This window comes from Aedes albopictus, chromosome 1 (assembly GCF_035046485.1).
Source record: "Aedes albopictus strain Foshan chromosome 1, AalbF5, whole genome shotgun sequence".
In the NCBI taxonomy this organism is placed as follows: Eukaryota; Metazoa; Arthropoda; class Insecta; order Diptera; family Culicidae; genus Aedes; species Aedes albopictus.
The window spans coordinates 75,027,009-75,047,298 of record NC_085136.1 but is presented as its reverse complement, the minus strand read 5'-3'; the positions used below and the strand labels follow the sequence as shown (position 1 = coordinate 75,047,298).

General features: G+C 37.2%; 1 protein-coding gene across 1 annotated transcript in view; it reads left to right on the top strand.

Annotated features, from left to right (window-relative positions):
• The window catches only part of LOC109422062 (protein gone early), a 349,322-nt gene that overhangs the window by 21,465 nt on the left and 307,567 nt on the right, over positions 1–20,290 (top strand). The window lies entirely within an intron of this gene.

The window sequence follows — 20,290 nt, the reverse complement described above, 5'->3', positions numbered from 1 at the left end:
GCTTTCGATTAAATCGGTGAATCGATTCTGCTGATCCGATTCGAATCGATTCTCAAAAATCGATGTCTTAGTCAGATTTGCCCAATAACATTACTAACATTCGACAACGGATAACACTTCTAACACCCAGTGGCGAAAGAGGAATTCCAGGAAGAGTTTCAGAAGATCGTTTAGGTTTTTCTGAAAAAAATCTTAAGGATTTTCTGGAGGAATATTTGAGGCTTCCTGGAGTATCTCCTGGAGGAATTCATGGAGGAATTTCTGGATGAACTTTTTGAAGAATTTCCAGAGGAATTCCTGGAGTAATTTTTGAGGCTTTCCTGGAGGTATTTTTGGAGGAATTCTTGAAGGAATTTTTGGAGAAATTCTATTGAGGAAGAAATGTTGCAGGAAATCCTGGAGGAATTCTTTGAGGAATTTCTGGAGAAATATTTAAGGCTTCCTGGAGTAATTCCTGGAGAAACGTCTGTAGGAACTCCTCGTGGAATTCCTGTAGGATTTTCTGAGGGATTTCTAAAGTAATTCATGGATGAACCTTTGGAGGAGTTACTGGAGAAATACCTGGAGGAATTTCTAGAGGAATTCCAGGAAGAGTTTCGGAAGACCGTTTAGGTTTTTCTGGAAGAATTCTTTAGGATTTTCTGCAGGACTATTTGTGGCTTCCTGGAGGAATTCATGTAGGACTTTCTGGATGAACTCCAGGAATTTCTAGAGGAATTCCTGGAGTAATTTTTGAGGCTTTCCTGGGGGTATTTCTGGAGGAATTCTTGAAGGAATTTTTGGAGAAATTCTATGGAGGACTAGATGGAGGAAGAAATACTGCAGGAATTCCTGGAGGGATTCTTTGAGAAATTTCTAGAGAAATATTTAAGGCTTCCTGGAGTAATTCCTGTAGGAATGTCCAAAGGAACTCTTTGGGGAATGTCTGTGAGAATTCCTGGAGGGATTTTTGGAGAAATTTTGAGGCATTTTGAAGGAATGTCTAAAGGAACTCCTCGAAGAATTTCTGAAGGAATTTTCGAGGGATTTCTGAAGAAATTCATGGATGAACCTTTGGAAGAATTCCTGAAGAAATTCCTGGAGAAATACCTGGAGCAATTTCTAAAGAAATTTCTGGAGGACTTCCAGGAAGAGTTTCGAGGGATCGTACAGTGGGAAAAAACCGACCCAAAAAGGCACCTAATTATTGCGGCTGATTGCGAATTTTGAAGCCCATCTTTTCCGAATGGAAAAATGCCAAGGAATCGATTGGTGATAGTTTCATTCACCGGAATTGAGTGTAAGTATCCATTTTGCCCCATTTTCCCCTAAAAAACACTGTTTTTCTGAATTAAATAATGGTTTCAACTGATTGCGGCTAACCAACCATTTTTTTCTTGATGTAAAATTTACAGGTGCATTCTATGGGACACACCTTTATTTGTGTCATTGAATGAAAGTGCCCATTTTGCCTCATTTTCCCCTAAGATGCTATTTTTCTTAATAAAAAAAAGGTTTCAACTGATTGCGGCCAATCAACCAATTTTTACCTGATATAGAATAAATCGGCACATACTTTGCGGTGCACCTCGATATATGTCATTGACTGAAAGTGTTCATTTTGCCTCATTTTCCCCTAAAAATACTGTTTTTTCTGAATTAAAAATTAGTATCAACTGATTGCTGCATACCTACCATATTTTTCTTGATGTAGAATTGGCAGGAACATTTCATGAGGCACACCTCGATCCGTGTCATTGACTGGAAGTGCCCATTTTGACCCATTTTCCCCTATAAACACAGTTTTCCTGGATTAAAAATAGTTCTAACTGATTGCGGCTAACCAACCAATTTTTACCTGATGTAGAATCAACCGGCACATGCTTTGGGGCACACCTTGATCTGTGTCGTTGACTGGAAGTACCCATTTTGTCTTATTTTCCCCTAAAAATACTATTTTTCTAAATTATACAATTGTATCAACTGATTGCGGCTAATCAATCAATTTTTACTTGATGTAGAATTAACCGGCACATACTTTAAGGTTCACCTCGTTCTGTGTCTTTGGGTGGTAGTGCCCATTTTGCTCCATTTTCCCCTAAACTACGGATTTTCAGGATTTTAAAATAGTTTCAATTGATTGCAGCTATTCAATATTTTTATCCTAATGTAGAATTGACCTATGCATACTATGGGATACACCTCGCGATACACCTGCTTAGTTAACCGCAATTAGTTGGAACTAATTAGGGGAAAATGGGGTGAAACGGGTAATTTCAGACTAACGCATACCGCGAGGTGTATTCCATAATATGCATAGGTCGATTCTATTTCAGGAAAAAATATTGGTTAGTTGCAATCAATTGAAACTATTTTAAAATCCAGAAAACCCGTAGTTTAGGGGAAAAGGAAGCAAAATACGCACCACCACCCAAAGACACAGAACGAGGTGTGCCCCAAAATATGCGCCGGTTAATTCTACATCAAGCAAAAATCGATTGGTTAGCCGCAATCAGTTGAAACATGTCTTTAATTCAGAAAAATAGTATTTTTAGGGGAAAATGGGGCAAAATGGGTACTTCCAGTCAAAGACACAGATCGAGGTGCGTCCCAAAGTATGCGCCGGTTGATTCTAAATCAGATTGAAAATGGTTGGTTAGCCGCAATCAGTTAAAACTATTTTTTAATCCAGAAAAACAGTTTTGTAGGGGAAAATGGTGCAAAATGAGCACTTCCAGTCAAGGACACGGGTAGAGGTGTGCCTCAAGAAATGTACCTGTCAATTCTACATCAAGAAAAAATGGTAGGTAAGCCGCAATCAGTCGATACTAATTTTTAATTCAGAAAAAACAGTATTTTTAGGGGAAAATGAGGCAAAATGGGCACTTCCAGTCAATGACATATATCGAGGTGCACCCCATAATATGTGCCAGTTAATTCTACATGAGGTAAAAATTGGTTGGTTGGCCGCAATCAGTTGAAACTATTTTTTAATTCAGAATAACTGTATTTAGGGGAAAAGGAGGAAAAATGGGCACTTCCAGTCAATGACACAAATCAAGGTGTGTCTCATAGAATGCTCCTGTCAATTCTACATCAAGAAAAAAATGGTTGGTTAGCCGCAATCAGTTCAAACTATTTTTTAATCCAGAAAAACAGCATTTTTAGGGGAAAATGAGGCAAAATGGGCACTTCCAGTCAAAGATACAGATCGAGGTATGCCCCATAGAATGCACCTGTCAATTCTACATCAATAAAATGTTGGTTGGTTAGCCGCAATCAGTTGAAACCATTCAGAAAAACAGTGTTTTTAGGGGAAAATGGGGCAAAATGGTCACTTACACTTAATTCCGGTGAATGAAACTATCACCAATCGATTTCTTGACATTTTTCCATTCGGAAAAGATGGGCTTCAAAGATCGCAATCAGCCGCAATAATTAGGTGCCTTTTTGGGTCGGTTTTTTCCCACTGTGGATCGTTTAGGATTTTCTGGAGGAATTCTTTGAGGAATGTCTGGAGGAATATTTGAGGCTTCCTGGAGTAACTCCTGGAGGAATGTCTGAGGGAACTCCTTGAGGAATTCATGGAGGAATATCTGGATGAACTTTTTGAGGAATTTCTTGAGGAATTCCTGGAGTAATTTTTGAGGCTTCCCTGGAGGTATTTCTGGAGGAATTCATGAAGGAATTTTTGGAGAAATTCTATGGAGGAAGAAATGCTGCAGGAATTCCTGGAGAAATTCTATGAGGAATTTCTAGAGGAATATTTAAGGCTTCCTGGAGTAATTCCTGTAGGAATGTCTGAAGGAACTTCTTCGAGGAATTTCTGTAAGAATTCTTGGAGGGATTTCTGGAGAAATTTTGAGGCTTCTTGGAGGAATGTCTATAGGAACTCCTGAAGGAGTTTCTGAGGGACTTCTAAAGAAATTCATGGATGAACCTTTGGAGGAATTCCTGAAGAAATTCCTGGAGGAATTTCTAGAGGCATTCCTGGAGGAATTCCAGGAAAAGTTTTGGAAGATCGTTTGGGTTTTTCTAGAGGCATTCCTGGAGGAATGGAAGAGTTTTGGAAGATCGTTTGGGTTTTTCTGAAAGATTTCTTTAGGATTTTCTGGAGAACTATTTGAGGCTTCCTGGAGTAACTCCTGAAGGATTTCATGGAGGAATTTCTGGATGAACTTTTTGAGGAATTTCTATAGGAATTCCTGGAGTAATTTTTGAGGCTTTCCTGAAATTCCTGAAGCATTTTTTTGAAGAATTCTTGGAGGAATTCTTGAGGAGTTTCTGGGGGAATTACTGGAGAGTTTCTATGAGGAATGCCTGGAGAATTTTTTGAGGAATTTTGGAAGAATCTTGGAGAAATTCCTGGAAGAGTTTCGGGAGAAATTCCTTTAGGATTTTCTGGAGGAATCTGTTGAGGAAGTCTTGGAGGAATTTCGGCAGAAATCCCTAAAGGATTTTCTGGAGGAATCCCTGTGGGAATTCATGGAGATATGTCTGGAGGAATTTCTGAAGGAATTTTTGAAAGAATTTATGCAGTAATTCCTTGAGGAATTACTGGAGGAATTTTTTGAACTATTTCTTGAAAAATATTTGAGGCTTCCTGAACGAATGTCTGGAAGAGTCCGGGAGAAATTCTTTCAGGATTTTCTGGTGGAATCCGTGGAGAAATTCCTGGAGGAATCCCTGGTGGAATTCCTGGAGAAATCCACGGAGGCATCCTAGAGGAATCTCTGGAGGAATTTCTGGTAGAATTTCTGTAAAAATTCCTAGAATAATTTGTGGAGGAATTCCTGTAGGAATTTCTGGAGGAATTCATGCACGAACTCTTGGGGGAATCTCTGTAGATTTAAAACTAGTCCTATTTTATCGACCATATTCAAGTGAAATAAATAGGAAATTTCAAAATTAGGTGACATCAGGATAAAATCGGCAATCTCTCAGAACAGGTCAGTGACCTTTGAGTATGATCAAACAATTTCCATTGTATTTATATGCAACATTTCACTCAAGACTGGACCTACTTTATCGACCATGTTCAAGGAACAAAGAGAAGTCAGGATGAAGTCGACCAATTCTCAACAACGACACAGAAAGCCATGCGGTGGGCAAATAACTTCCATTCTAGTTCAAAAGAATCTACGGATAATGTACGTTGGAACTGTTCCTACTTTATCGACTACTTTTCACTCCGAGCAAAAGTACATATGAAAATATAATCATAATATAATTTATATATATAAAATAAATTTCTTTCTGTCTGTGGATTCGGAAACGGATATACCCTATTTGACATAACGCCGTTTGGCATAATGTCATTTGGCATAACGACCATTTGGCATAATGCCGTTTGGCATAATACGAAGAACAGCCTTTTTGGTGAGCATGTACATAATCCTTGTTATGGCAAATGACCATTATGCCAAATGCCCGTTATACCAAATGGCTTCGATGCCAAATGGCGTTATGCCATATAGCATTATGCGAAATGGGGTAGAGCCCCTATCCAAAACAAGAGCCGAAACGTCGGTTATAATTTCTCCGGACCGGAAAGCCAATCGTGGATTGATTGATTTGTCTTTATTAGAGAGACTTTCAGCCCTTGGCTGGTTCGTCTCTAGCCAATCGTGGAGCGATAAACATTCAAAGAAATAGGGAATATCGGGGTAAAGTGGACAAGCTCAAAGGTCAGAAAATATTGCAATGGATCACTATACTGTTTGCATTAGACTCTTTGAACAATTTCACTTATGATTTTTTTCAAAAACTGCTACAGTGAACGGTTTTTTTTTTGAATAAATTTATTAAATCAGGATAAAAAAAAGATTATTTCTCAGATCAGTTAGATCTACTTTATCGATAATGTCATTCCAAGTATGAAATATTTAAAGCAAACCATGACGGGTAGAATGAGCAATATCTCAGTTTTACGAGAGCCATGCGGTACGTTTCCCCGCTTTCATATGATTCTGCCGACAATTTTGCTTACAATTGATTCTACTCTATCGATTACATTCTATTTCGAGCACACTCGAAGAGTCAATGAGCAACAAAAGATCGGATCAATACAATAAATTTTCATCGCTCGTTCTTTTCTATGGCGTTTTAATTTCTCTCTTTAGGACCCTGATTGTCATAAAAAGTTTACTCCAAACAAACCGGTGAGCTCGTTCCACACTATTTTTCAAATTAATTTCACATAAACAGTGACACATTAATCAGTGTATCGCCAACAAAAGATTACTTTTATTTCCCATATTTTCCCACATAGAATGCTTACAGCCCATTGGAATTTCCATATGACGAATATTAGCTAGTATTTTTAGCTTTTTACCCTTCTTACACCCATAAGAAGGGTATAAATATCGCTCGAAAAACCGACTTCCGATCCGAGGCCCGGAGGGCCGAGTCTCATATACCAATGAACTCAGCTCGACGAACTGAGCAAATGTCTGTATGTGTGTGTGTGTGTGTGTGTGTATGTGTGTATGTGTGTGTGTGTATGTGCGTTACAAAAAAAAGTCACGCACGTTTCTCAGCCGTCTCTCAACCGATTTGAGTTCTCTTGGAAGCAAATGAAAGCTACTACATCCTAGTAGAACGCTATTGAATTTTTTTTCGATTGGACGTTTGGTTACCAAGATATCTCTCGAAGAGTACTTATGATTCATACATCTAAACTTTTTAAGATTTTTGACCAATGGGGCACGTTCGGTGTAGTACTAGATTTGTAGTAATGAGCTGAATTTTTGTATGGTGAGAAGGTCAAATCTTCGTTTCTGCAAAGAAATGGTGCAAAATGCGTGGGTATTATGATTTCTTGCCTAATTTGATGCTGTTTGAGCAAAACTTTGGATTACTATGTTGTTTATGTTGCAAGAAATGGAGAAAACAACAACACTGTTGCCCAAAGTTTTGCTCAAATAGCATCAAATTAGGCAAGGAATCATAATACCCACGCTTTTTGCACCATTTCGTTGCAGAAACGGAGAATTGACCTTCTCACCATACTAAAATTCAGCTCATTACTACAAATCTAGTACTTCACCGATCTGTCCTATTGTATCATAATAAATATTTCGGCCGTTTGTCAATCGATTTTGGTTCTCTTGGCACCAAATGAAAGCTACAGCATCCTGGTAGATCGCCCAGAAATTTTATTACGATTGGACATTTGGTTACAGATATATCTTTCGAAGAGTACTTAGGATTTATACAACTAAATCTTTTGAGATGTTTGACCAAGTGTATCATAATAAATATCTTAGTCGTCTGTTAACCGATTTCGGTTCTCCTGGCACCAAATGAAGAGTACAACATTCTAGTAGAACCCTATACAATTTCATTAGAATTGGACATTTGGTTATCGAGATATATTTCAAATAGTACTTGGGAGTAATACAGGTTAACTTTTTGAGAGATTTTTTACCAAGGGTACCATAATAAATACCTCAGCCATCTGCCAACCGATTTGGGTTATATAAGCACCAAATGAAAGCTACAATATCCTTGTAAAAGGCCCTGAAATTTTATTTCGAATCGACATTTGATTACTGAGATATTTTACGAAGAGTATTCAAATAAATTCTTTTTTTATTATTATATTCACTTGTTATCTTGCATGAGTTTTTGACTAGTCTGTGGGAAATTATTTTTCAATAAATAATGCTGACCTCATACAAACTGTATACTAGCAGGTTATTGTTTTCAACAAAAGTATAAATAACAAATTACAAATACACAGGAACTCTATGGAAACTAACAATATGTTAAATGAAAGCTTTGAATTTCTATATTGCGGGAAAAATGCAAGAACCAGACAGCAAAAATAACTAGCTAATGCCAAAACTGATTAACTTAGTAGATATATCATTTTTATCCTTTCTACACCATAACCATAAATACCAAGTACTTCGGAGCTAATTTAATCGACTGATTGAGAGATATTAGACAAAGTGTATCTCGCTGATTTTCTTACCCATTGTTGATTCAAGATCAAGATCAAGATATTCCAGAATTTGCAAGCTATTTTTTAAACATTCCATACAAGATTCTAGGAGATGTCTGGCATTTCTGGTAGTTTAGTCCATGGTCCATGATGCTATTTTGGAAACCAATCCACTAGATGCCAAATCTACAATATTTTCTAGAACTTTTGGTCAATTACACAAAATAAATATGTTAAATACAAATAATACAACAATAATTTTAATAAGTGTAAGAAGGGTTCTGTTCACCATAGGTGGATTAAATCGGGTTTTTTTTTATTAATTTGGCTTCTTTATATTGAACAAGCAATGCATTCAAATCCACCTGCATATGCTTAGCCATACCTTTTCAGTCTCCAAGATGACCTGCGTTGGAGATTGGAACCGTCTCTCTGCCTGAGCAGCTCCAGCCTAAGCGCTACATGACAACGTGCACTGAATTGAAATCAATTTAAACTCATTAAGGGCCCAGCCAGCAGGCCGCGAGAGGCCTGCCCTGAAATCGTCGTCGTCCAAACAAATGGAATGCACTACGACACAGTAGTGGCTCGTAGAAGTTTAAGCTAACATAACAGACAATATGCACCTAGGTTTCTGTGGATATGCATTGATGAACGTCGTAAAAGGTGAGAATGCACGTCTTCGTTCCCAACCGTGAACGAAGGCGATCAAATGGAATATTTGTCAAATGTCTAATTTCTAACCATCGCAGCGTCGTCCAGGGTAATCTTCCATAAATAAAGACGGGATCTTCAGGGCGAACGAAATTGGAATGCATAAATCTGCTGATTTCGGTAGGTGTTTGGTGGTTCGGAATCCGAAACCGTTAGACTCATCCAAGCCAAGGTAGCCAAAGGTATCGTGTGATCTTGGCGACTTATGACGGTGGCACACCGTCACAGTAAAAAAAAATATAAAAAAATATGATTAAAAAATTAAAATTAAAAAAGTGCGATAGTCGATCGTTTAAAAAAATTCTCATTGATTACACATTTTTATCACTTCCACTTGCACTTGGTGAGATTTGGCCGTGACAGATCGAGCGCATGTCTCACTCCTCAGCCGGGTCAGGGTTCGAATCTCGTTCAACCAAAGTGTTTTTTTTAAAGAATATTTATATGTATTTTATTTCTGTGTTTTTTTTTTCCTATGTCACAATGTCAATTCGTCACTGTGCAAGCCCTTTGAGGTGTGTCAGGTTTTCTACCCAAGTGGCGCGGGAAGGTGACTTTGAAATATCGAATTTCGATATTGCACCGCTCCCCTGTTTTATTCGCTGCCGCATCTATCGATCGATCGTCGTCGCGGTTCATTAATGCACGCTGAAATGTGATCCCCCTTCCCAGGTGGTATTGTTCATTGCCAACAGGAGGAGGAATCGGAATCGGAATCGAATCGATCATGCATAAAGCTGTTACTTCTCCTAAATGGCCGCCGCACATTTGCGTATTTGATCGACGCCGGTGGGGGAGGCGGGCGCGTTAGGCGAAGCTTCCGCTTAGATCCAGAGACAAAAACAAAACGAGATGAGTTAATGTCATGCTATACACTCTCTTCTCCGTCCTCCTGTTCTTCCAGTTTCGTTTCGACTTTACTTCAATGATGTTTAAGATGTACATATAGGTCATTCTATACTACATACACTTCATATCAATAAATTGTTTTGTGGAGCACCCATAAGAGCGTCAAAGCAAACAGCTTTAACGTTTCGAAAAGTGTATCAAATATTCTCAATTTTTTAATTTAAATTGATCAACTAGTTGTGTATCAATGGTCTAAATTTGGAAAATATCGTTCTGTTCTACATGAAGTTCGAAAGATTCTAGAAAAAGGCATAAATATTCGAGAAATAACTTTGAACTGTAATATCTCCGGATTCAATGAACTTGAGCAATTCCTGAAGGAGCTGCTGGAACAACTTCTGGAAGAATCCATCGAACAACTTTTTAAGAAATCCCTACTGAAATTTCTGAAGTAATTCTAGGTATATTGAAGAAGTATCTAAAGATTTTTTCCGAAAGTATCGCCGAAGAAATTTCAGAAGTAATTAAAAAAATCTCTGAAGAAAATTATTAAAAAATTCTTAAAAGAAATTCTTAAAAAAAACAGGAATATTTCAAGAATCCATAGATGGTTCTTCTGAAGAAACACCTTACAAAACTTCTTGACATACTGTTGGAAAACAAAAATCCTGGAGAAATGAAAATCCTCAACAATGTTTTAATGAATTCCTGGAAAATACATAGACAAATTCCTAGAGGTACGCTTGGAGGCAATCCTGGAGGATTTTTTGAGAAAGTACATAGAGGATACCCGGCGAAATTTCTGATGAAATAACTAGGAATTCCTCCCGCACAAACATCTTCAAGATTGTCTTCCTTCCCTTCCGTAAAAATGCTTACAAGACTCTCTGAATGAATCTGTAGAAAAGTTTCTGAAGGAATTTCTTGGAGGATTTTTTAAGATTTTTAAGACATCCTTGCCACTATTTCTGGAAGAGAAATGTCTTGAAGAAATATCTGAAGGAATGTGAAGAAACTTTCCTTAACAATTCTTTAAAAAGCTTCTGAGAAAATTTTGAAAGAGTTTCAAATTTCTGATTCTTATAGTATCTGTGAATAATTTTCTATGAAAAAAAATCATGGGGTACTTCAAAGAAAGTACATGGAATGTTTTCTAGATGAACGCTTTGATTTTTTTTTTTGAAAAAATCTCTATGGAAAGAAAATTTGAAAAAAAAAATCGTAGGGAATTTCTTTAAGAATCCCTGGGAGATTCCTTCTTAAAGAACTCGTAAAATATTCTATAAATGAATCCTAGGACGTTTTTCAGCATGAGTCCATGAAAAAATTATCGAAAAATCTGTAGAAGTTTCTTCAAAGTAATCCTTGGAGAAATCTGGAGATATTTTTGAAGAAATTATTAGTCGAATAAATGCCCTCTAGAGTAAAATCTCGAAAAAAAAAATATTAGTTGAATTTATAATAAAAACCTAATTAATCCACCTAGCGGTATTGGCGCCTTTCTTGTGCCTTCGAAAACGCATTTCAACACAACTCAAGTGAAATGTTGATGAATATCGCACTTTCATACGTTTAACAGAAATCCATTTCATGGCATCAAGAGATCATATGGTTTATCTGGCTTTTGATTTTTGAGTGTTAAACTCTTGAAAAACAACGGCAATCTTAAATTTTGAGCCGCCATTTTGAATTTGAGTCCGGCAGCTTGGAAATTCTGGTCGCCATTTTTGAACTCTAGACTTCTTCCCCATACCAGATACACCAATATGGAATGGTTTTAGAGCCCAAAACTTCATTAAACAGTCGCCATTTTGAATTTAGAGACGCCATGTTGAATATTCTGGTCGCTATTTTTGAACTCCGGTTGTCTTCCCCATACTAACTATACCCATATTGAACGATTTTGGAGCCTAAACCTCCATTAAACAGCCGCCATCTTCAAGTACATGCCGCCATCTTGGATATTTTTTCGCCATCTTGGATATTTTAACCGTCATTTTTGGACTCCAGGCTTCTTCCCAATACCAGATATAACCATATTGCATGGTTTTAGAGCCTAAAACTCCATTAAACAGCCGCCATCCTGAATGTTGAACCGTCATCTTGCATTTCTAGTGACCGCCATCATGGATAATCTAGTCGCCATTTTTGGAGTCTAGACTTCTTCCCCATACCAAATATACCCATATTGCATGGTCCTCCATTAAACAGTAGCCATCTTGAATTTGGAGGCGCCATCTTGGATATTCTGGTCACCATTTTTGGACAAGGACATCTGCCTCATACCAAATATACCCATATTGTATGGTTTTAGAGCCTAAAACTCTATTGAACAGCCGCCATCTTGAATATTAGGCCACCATCTTGAATTTTGTCTGCATAAAATTCGTCAACCATGTTAAAGGTTACAAAAATTGCCGCAGTTTGATGTGTCGCATGAGGCAGCATCCATTTATTACGTAACGCTAAAATCGACATTTTTACCCACTCCGTAACGTTTTTTGTATGAAAATCCTAAATTTTGCGTATGGACTGTAACGCTCCACCGTACTCCCCCCCTCCCCCTATAGCGTTACGTAATTTGTGGACGGCGCCTGATGGGGCTTGGTTGAGTTTTATATACGGCCAGTTCTACCGGTGCTGGTCCGGATCACTGATATGGTCATAACTTCGAAACGCCTCGACCGATCCGAACCATTTTAATTAGCAAACAATGCGGTGAAATTCCGGTTCGATTCAAGCTGTAATCCGAAAATCGGCCAATGGGAAGTGCATTAAAAATGAGTAAAATTTCTTTGTGCACAGACATACATACATACATACATACACACATACAGACATCATCTCAAATCATCGAACTGAGTTGGTTGGTATATGTGACTTGACCCCCGAGCCTTCTATCGAAAATTCGTTTTTTGAGTGAACATATAGCCTTTCAGTACACTTCGGTGTACGAGAAAGGCAAAACCATGGGAGAATTTCTGAATGTGTGAAGGAACCTCTGGGGGAGTTTCTATAGGAATCCCTGCAGAAAATTCCCGAATGGATCTCACACATTTTCTTGCAAACATTTCTAAAGCAAATCCTGGAGAAAGTTTTGGAATAAATCCTTGCAAAATCATTTGAGAGAATGCTTGAAGGAATTTCCGAAGGATTTTCCGGAAAAAAAAAATCTTGAAATATCCCGAATAAATAAGGAATTTTTAAAGAAATCTCGGAGGAATTCCTGCAGAAACTCATACACAACTCTTAGTGAAATTTCTGGAGGAATCCCTAGTGGAATTTGTGGATAAATTGGAAACTGCTGTATGAATTTCTGGTGAAATCTTTGGAAGAATTTCCAAAGTAATCCCAGTACAAAATTTAGAACAAACTTTTGAAACATTTTCTGAAAAACTCTGGAATAGTTTCTTAAGGCATAGATGAAAGTTTTATTAAATAAATCTCTGAAAAAAATTCTGAATAAATGCCTACAGAAATTTTTGAAGAAATCTTGGAACGAATTTATGAATGAATCCTTGGAGGAATTTCTGCTCAAGATACTTTGAAAGAATTCTTTGTAAAATTTGGAGTACATGAGGAATTTTTCTTTACAAAATTAAAAGAATTTGTTGTAATCCTTGTTTGAATCCTTGAATAGCAAAAATACAGTCAAATGTGCATAGCCCAACTATCAGCCAGTCAACTTTGTGTAAACGATGCTTTCCGAAGATCGATCTGCTGTATGTCTCCTCCATGTGATCAAACCCCCAGGACCAGAGTAGTTCGAATTTCTCTTCTCCATGAAAGGTTTCCCTCAGTACCTACCACAGTAACACCAGACAGATCACCAACCACACCAGAAACCGGTCCTTTGGCTGAACCGGCGTGGTGGCCTCAAAATTTGATGTCGACTGGTTCGATGCAAAAAGTAACCGAAAAAAAAAATGCAAAACCACTTGTCGTTGTGGTGGTACCTACCTACCTACCTCTTTCTACCAAAACATGCCAAACAACTTTCGCAGCTTCAATTATTCTGCTGCTGGGGTCTCTTCGTCGCCGCCGGTTACATGAACGGAAAGATTGTCGCCGATATAATTCGGATACTTCAATTTCATTTGAGTTGGCTTGCAAAATATAAGAACGCATAAAACAGTAACATCAACCCTCTAATACCCAAATTTTTGATTTTGATCTAAACATCAATTTTCGTCATTAAAATCCTAGCGAAAACACTATGGGATTTGCTGTCCGAATCTTTGCCATATAACTACCTGACTAGAAAATCTATCAAGTTTATAACACATTGTGTTATGATGTTATACAAATTTTCTATGTTATAAACTAGGTGCAGGATGCTGTTAAAAAAAAAACTAAAATTGTAACAAAAAGTACACCGGTCTAATCAAAATAATAACCTATTTTTTATGATCTGATCAATATTATAACAAAATATGATATAAGTTTTAGCTTCAAGAAAACTAGCTCCTATCATATTTTGATACAATTGTACAAAATGATTTTCTGAATGTCAAGTAATTGAAACTAAATTATTTCACAATGAGTTATTAAACAACATTCATAACATAATATGATATAATTGAGATATAATATTTTAATACCCCAAAGATATAAAAACTTGATTATATCACAATGAGTTATAAATATCAGGGTTTGTTATAATTATGTTATATTTTTGTTACAATCTTCTAGTCGGATAAAAAGTTTTTGAAAGCTTAGTGAAGTCTCAGCAGTGTTTCCTAGAAAATTCTTGACATACTCGTTTGTGAGGCTAATAGAGCAGTAACAGACTGTAGAGTGAAATGTTCCACGTGAATCGTCATTCAAAAATCTAAAGTTTCGTCCGAAACCCACCCGACTAGAAAATATGTCAAGTTTGTAACATATTTTGTTATGATGTTATGATAATTTTCAATAATTTTTTATGTGATAAACTAGATGCAGGATGATGTTAAAATAACTAAAATTATAACAAAAAGTACACTGGCGTATTCCAGAAAAAAACTTATATTCATCTTATCTTTAAAATGACTAGTTCTATCATAATTTGATGCAACTATGTAACAATTACTATCTGAATGCTAAAGAATCAAAACTTAAGTATATAACAGTGAGTTATGAAACAACTTTCGTAACATAATGTGATACAATTGTGTTATAACAATTCCTATACACCAAATACTTTAAACAGAATAATAACACAAGGAGTTTTAAATATCAGGGTTAGTTATAATTATGTTTCATTTTTGTTGGAAATGTCTAATCGGGGAGATATTGCAGTGTTGTCGTTTACCGATTTCACGCTGAGAGGAGCTTCTGGTGGAATATCTGAAAAGATAACTCGTGATAGAATTTTGGAAATAACTTTTAGGAAAATCTCTGAGAGCGGACATTGCCGGAGCCAGCTTTTTCGTTCGAGGTTTTGAGGTAAATTATTTTGTTTTTCGGTTCAACGAAAAAAATCCTTCAAAAAATCATTTGCTTTAAATTGCGATTCGTCCCCAATATTCCTTTCTTTGGACATTCCTTTTGTATTTCTGTTGTGAATAGTCGATAAAGCAGCACCATTTTTGTGCGGAGTTATCCAGAAAATTGATTAAAAGTAAACTGAATTCTAAACTAAAACATTACTGAATTTACTCCCACAAGTTTTTTTCAAGTTGAACATGTATTCCTGCTTCGAATGGAATGTGGTCGATAAAGTAGGAACAATCGTGTAGCTGTAATAGCTGCTTTCCCCGACACTGTTGGTTCGCATCAAGGCAAGTTAAAGCTTTTGTCTTTTGGGACCACGGAATTATCCTTAGCTTATGTGTTCCGCGTGCACACGTGTTTCTACGAGCAGTTTTACCAAACACTGCTTCTACTTTATCGGCTGCTGCGTCATTCGAGTAGATCGTGTTCGATTTAGTAGAACCAGCCGTCAGTGAAACTGTTTTGTGTAGTGTAAGCGATATGATCCACCATACACTTTTCGAAGCTGTTAATTTGTTGGTATTACCTCCGATGCTCTTTGAACCTGTCTCATGCATTTTTACTCGGAGAGCGAACTGATCGATAAAGCAGAACTACTGAAGTTGTCCCATGTTATAATGTATTGCATGTTGTTCTGAACTGAACGTAACGATTCAACTGATTTTTTTTTTATTTTTGCTGGCTCTTGCAGTATAGGGGATCAAAACAAATAGTTTTGTTCTGCCCAACATTTCGGCACTGTACTGTTCTTCGTTTTTGTATCCTGCCGTTTTGGACAGTTAAATAACATCTCGATGAACAGCGTAGTGGAGGTCATTGAGAATAGTCAGTGACCCCTTTTCTACCAATAATTTATAATTGTTTAAAACTGCATTCCAGAAGTTCTAAATGCACAAAACGGCAGAAGTCAAAAACGAAGAACGGTAGGCAGTTCCACCCTTGAAAAAGGCCAAATATAAAGAGCCGAAACGTCGGGCAGAACAAAACTGTCCGTTTTGATCTCCTAGACTGCGAGTGCCAGCAAACATCTGAAATAAACTATTTCTAAATTTAACCCTGATCTGATTTTATACATTTCTGCTTGGAATGGAAAATGATCGATAAAGCAGGGTTGGGAGTGGACAAAGGATTTTTTTGGGGGTAAATCGATTAGAAATGATTTGATCACACACACAAAAGCTACAATACTCCCTCTATTTCTTTACATATTTCTCATGTATTTCCATTTGAAGTGGAAATTTATCGATAAAGTAGAGCCATTCTAAACTAAACTTGTAAAAGTAGGACCAATCATGTAGATTGCTTAGCTGCTTCCGCCGCTAGCCACGACACTGTTCGCATCAGGGCAAGTTAAAGCTTCCGCCTTCGGGTCCACGAAATTATACTTAATTTATGTTTTGCGCGTACAATCGTGTTTCTTCGAGCAGTTGTACCAAACACTGATTCTACTTTATCGGCTGCCTTTTCTTCGAGTCGTTAAAATTCGACAAAACGGAGTAAATTACGCAATATTTTTCTCAGTTCAAAATGTTTTGTTGTGAACCATATTGCTCCTGCTCGATTCCCCGGTCGATCAGTATTAACCCTACTTTATCGATCTCGTTTCCTCTAGTCGGAGTGGAAGCTGGCCGATAAATCGAACTAGTGCCAAGCACAACTATCCGATAAATCGTCTGGTTGTAGTATATTCTGTTTTTAGTACTCTTAAACATAAATGTTAAGAGTGGTCGATGAAGTAGAACCATATTCAAGCAAAATTATCCGGAGAATAGACAGCTGGTGGAAATGCCCTCTGAGCTGAAATATTTCTGATTTTACTGCTATTACTTTTAAATTGAACATTGTGCATTTATTTGCATCAGGCTAAGTAAAGTCTGCCGGGTCTACGAAATTTTACTTGTATAATGGTGTACCAAAGTCAGCTCCTTCTTTATCAACTGTATTCTCGTTCGAGCAGAATTATCGGAGAAATTGGACAAGACGGAGTAAATTCCGTTATATCTCAGTTCAAAGTGTTTCCTGGTGAACCATATTGCTCCTGTTCGATTCAGCCGGTCAATTTCACTCAAGGTTGGATCTACTTTATCGACCTGGTTCCCTATGTCCTTTTTTCGCTACTCGGAGTGAAAACTGGTCGATAAAGTAGGACCACTGGTAAGTAAAATTATTCGGCAAATTGAATCAAAGCACTTTAATGCGCTACATAGTGTGCTCTTTGATTTAATATAGTTCCGACATTACCCTGTTTGAATTTCTGCTCAGAGCCAGTTTCTTCAAGTGTTTCACGAATACTTCTGCTTGGAATCGGGAATAATCATCGATATAGCAGGACCAGTCTGCAGTTAAATTTTATGACGAATCGAACCGAAATGGCTTGATCATACACAACGGCTCTAAATTGACCAATTCTCGATCCACTCTTTTTTTTCATATTTTTAGGAGTGGAAAGTGATCGATAAAGTAGAACAATTTCTAAATAAATTGACATAATTGAATCTAAAGCTAGAAATATGGTCCACTGCACAGTCTTCTACGTTGTGAATTTGTCGATTGAACCCCTACGTTTTTAATTTCTTTGAATACTGTTGTGTTTTTTGTTGATAGTAGTCGATAAAGTAGTACCAGTTACAAGCGCAATTATCCGGAGTGATAAAATGCTTTGAACTGGATGGCCTCTGAACTGATTATTACTGACGTTATAGGAGTATAAACTTTTAATGGAATATGTACGGTTGAGCGATAGGGATACATATGGTCGATAAAGTAGGATGCCACTCAGGTAAAGCTACTCTCATTGCTGGGTATGACATTGTTTGCATTGAGCCAAGTTAAAGTTTCCGTCATTATTGCTCCTGTGAAAATATCCTCGGTTAATGCTGCACACGTACAATCGCAATACTTCAGGCAGCTTTCCATGGGCATTTCTACTTTATCGGCTACCTTCGCCGCCGAGAAAGGTTACACAAGATATAGGACCAAACGGAATAAATTCGGCAATGTGGCAGTTCATCAGTTCAAAAAGTGTCGTGGTGAACCGTATTGTTCCTGTCCGGTTCCCTGACCATTTTCTACTCTAGGCTGGACCTACTTTATCGACCCAGTTGCTCTTCAAGCAAAAATACCTGGAACTATTCATAGATATAGAAATAATCGCAGCAAAACCAGCAATATCCCAGCTTTAGAAGCTTTGCGGTGTACCGTGCGTGTTTCATTTGTTTTATTTTAAATAATTTTTCGTGAAATTTATTCTTCTTTATCGACCAAGTCTCGGAGAACTTCGAATACAGGATTTTTTTACATTTTTGGCCTTGAAACTGATCATACCATATCTTGTATCTTATCATAATGGAACGCAGTACAAATGGGCGAATGAATTGTGCAAACTAGTCTGAGTAGTAAGCATAATTATTCAGATAAGTTGGCTGCGGAGGTAATCCACTGGTTCGATAACGCACTAGTTCTCAGTAAACTCTGAATCGAAGCCTCTAGTAAATGCTGTCTATCGCCCATCTGACTCTGGTTGACTTGAGTCGATGAGGGAAAAGAACGAAAAAAAACTAGTAGGGTTAAACAGCTGTTGTAGTTGCTATTCCATTGAACATGGTGATTGTTGGCTCAAGCAGGCAGCATGAAATTTGAATGAGCTTAGTTATCGCACGGCTGGGTTTGCTTTCGACAGGAATTGGCGTTTGCTGACTTTTTATGGAAGGTTTTTTGTCAGACTGTGAGGTAAATATACTTTTAAAATTCCTTTATTTTGTAATTTTGTTGTTCACATTATCAACTATTGCAGCGTCTATATGGTGTATCATTACTTTAGCATATTAGCAAATTGAGTATCGTGTCATTGTAAATTTTGAAGGGAAATTCTCATGAAATCGTTCTTTAATAGTAACTCGCAAAGTATCTCCATTGAACTCATTGCGATAAATATATGTCGTCTCGTTGTTAACCATAAAGAGACATTCTCATGAAATCGTACTTTTAAAGTAACTCGAGAAGTAACTTCATTGATCTCTCATTGTGACGACTATATGTCGTATCGTTATTAATCATAAAGAGGCATACTCATAAAATTGTTTTTTGGTAGTAGCCCAAGACGACTATGTCGTATCGTTGTTAATCATAAAGGGGCATACTTATAAAATTGTTCTTGTGTAGTAACTTAAGATGTAACTTCATTGATCTCTCATTGCGATGATTATATGTCGTATCGTTGGTAATCCTAAAAGGACATTCTCATGAAGTCGTTTTCTTATAGTAACTCAAGAAGCAACTTCATTGATCTCTAATTGCGACGAGTATATGACGTATCGCTGTTAATCATAAAGATATATTCTCATGAAATCGTTCTTCAATAGTAACTCATGAAGTAACTTCATTGAACTCATTGCGACAACTATATGCCGTATGGTTAACAACGCATAAAGAGACATTCTCATGGCATCGTACTTTTAAAGTAACTCGAGAAGTAACTTCATTGATCTCTCATTGTGACGACTATATGTCGTATCGTTATTAATCATAAAGAGGCATACTCATAAAATTGTTTTTTGGTAGTAGCCCAAGACGACTACATTTCGTATCGTTGTTGATCATTGAAGGGCATTCTCATGAAATCGTACTTCTATAGTAACTCAAGAATTTAATTCCGCAACAGCCACCGGTCCATGGAACTAGGTTGAAAACAGAACGTAACACTTAGGCAGTCGGGTGCCTGATTATCAAATAATTAACTTCATTGATCTCTCATTGCGGTGACTATGTGTCGTACTGTTATTTATCATAAAGGGACATTCTCATGAAATCGTTCTTTTCTAGTATATCGTTCTTTTCTAGTATATCAAAAAGTTACTTTATTGATCTTTCATTGTGGTGTGACTGTATGACGTATCCTTGACAGTCATGAAGAAACATTCTCATGAAGCTGTTATCAATTAGTAACTTTATTAATGTCTTCATCATAACATATGGCGAAGATTGTATGCCGTATCATTTATAATCTTGAAGGGGGTTTCTTCTGTAAATCTTTTTCAATGGTACTGGTAGTGTCCAGAGCCCTAAAAACGCGAAAATCCCCGGGAAAACCGTGATCGAAATTTCGGAACAAAAACGCGTGCGAATTGCTTTACGATCGAATTCAACTATATCTATATTTCAATATAATGTGCAATATGAGGAAAGAGGCAATGACAATTGAATTTTCATTGGTATGCAATAATTTGGATTCTGCAGTTCGGGGACTCTTAAGCTCTAACTTGGTGTAGCGCGATCAGGAATGCTGCGCGAACATAAGCCGCCCACCATAATCTCTCCAGGATTATC